This window comes from Schistocerca piceifrons, chromosome 6 (assembly GCF_021461385.2).
Source record: "Schistocerca piceifrons isolate TAMUIC-IGC-003096 chromosome 6, iqSchPice1.1, whole genome shotgun sequence".
NCBI lineage: Eukaryota > Metazoa > Arthropoda > Insecta > Orthoptera > Acrididae > Schistocerca > Schistocerca piceifrons.
The window spans coordinates 133,176,043-133,178,073 of record NC_060143.1 but is presented as its reverse complement, the minus strand read 5'-3'; positions in this window follow the sequence as shown (position 1 = coordinate 133,178,073).

Genomic DNA, 2,031 nt, shown 5'->3' with positions numbered 1-2,031 from the left:
ATATGGCTAGCATAACGACTTAGAAGGACAGCTCGCCGATTGGACAGCGGAGGTTCAGAAGTCTCAGCATAAAGGCTTTCCACAGGGCTGGTCTAAAAAGCTCCAGACACTAAACGTAATCCACGGTGGTGGATAGAGTCGAGACGCCGAAGAATAGACGGCCGAGTAGAGGAGTAAACTGTGCTTCCATAGTTCAATTTCGAGCGCACTAAGGCGCGATAGAGGATCACTCGGTCCGCTCCCCAGGAGGTACCATTCAGGGCACGGAGGGTGTTGAGGGATCGCAGACAGCGAGCCGAAAGATAGGAAACGTGGAAGGACCAGCACAGTTTTCTGTCAAACATAAGACCCGAAAACGGAAGGTTGACAGGTCCTACATCTAAGGACGGTGGAAGAAACTGCGTACGACGCCAAAAATTAACACAAACAGTCTTACTGGGAGAAAAGAGGAGGCCTGGTTCGATGCTCCAAGAGTGGAGGTGATCGAGACAGCCTTGATGACGTCGTTCAAGAAGGCTGGTCCGTTGAGAGCTGTAGGAGATCGCAAAATCGCCCACAAAGAGGGAGCCCGAGACATCAGGATGGAGACAATCCATAATTGGATTTATGGCAATGGCAAACAGTACAACACTTAGCACGGAGCCCTGGGGTACCCCGTTTTCTTGGGAGAAAGAACGGGAGAGAGTAGTGTTCACCCGCACCCTGAATGTGCGCCCTGCCATAAATTCGCGAAGAGAAAGGGGCAACCGACCGAGAAAACCCCAGGAGAACAGTGTGCGGAGGATGCCTGTCCTCCAACAGGTATCGTATGCTCTCTCCAGATCAAAAAATATTGCTACTGTTTGGCGTTTCCGGATAAAATTGTTCATGATATAAGTGGAGAGAGCAACAAGATAGTCAATTGCAGAACGATGCTTTCGGAAACCGCATTGGGTAGGTGTTAAAAAACTGCGGGACTCCAGCCACCAAGCTAAACAGCAATTCACCATACGTTCCAAAGCCTTACATACACTACTCGTGAGAGAAATGGGGCGATGGCTAGAGGGGAGATGTTTGTCCTTTCCAGGTTTCGGAACAGGAACGACGATAGCTTCCCGCCATCGTCTGGGAAAAGTACTGTCGGTCCAAATTCGATTATAAAGGCGAAGGAGGTAACGCAGACTATGGTATGATAAATGCAGCAACATTTGGATGTGGATACCATCCGGTCCCGGGGCGGGGGAACGAGAAGAAGAGAGTGCATGTTGGAGTTCCCGCATGGAGAAAACAGTATTGTAGCTTTCGCGATTTTGAGAGGAGAAAGCAAGAGGTTGCATTTCCGCTGCACGTTTCTTCGGGAGAAACGACTGCGGGTAATTTGAAGAGCTCGAAATCTCAGCAAAGTGTTGACCCAATGAGTTAGAAATTGCGACGGGGTCGACTGATGTATCATGCCCGACAGTGAGCCCAGAGACCGGGGAGAAACTAGGCGCGCCTGATAACCGTCGAATCCGACTCCAAACTTCCGAGGAGGGAGTGAAGGTGTTAAATGAGCTAGTAAAGAAGTCCCAGCTTGCCTTCTTGCTATCGCGGATGACGCGACGGCATCGCGCACGGAACTGCTTATAGCGGATACAGTTGGCCAAAGTAGGATGGTGTCTGAAAACGCAAAGAGCACGTCGCCGCTCACGTATTGCGTCACGGCATGCCTCGTTCCACCAAGGAACTGGGGGGCGCCGGGGCAATTCGGAGGTGCGAGGTATTGAACGTTCCGCAGCTGTAAGAATGTAATATGAGTGACCTCATCGTCGACGCTAGGAAAGTGACGGTCGTCGAATGTCGCTAGAGACGAAAAAAGTGTCCAATCGGCTAGGGCAAACTTCCAGCATCTCGGGCGCATATATGGCAGTTGTGGCTGCAATCGAAGGACACATGGAAAGTGGTCACTCGAGTGTGTATCAGCAAGGGCGAACCATTCGAAGCGCCGAGCTAGCGGAACAATACCGACCGAAAGGTGCAAATGAGAGAAATTTGTCGTGGAGACAGACAAAA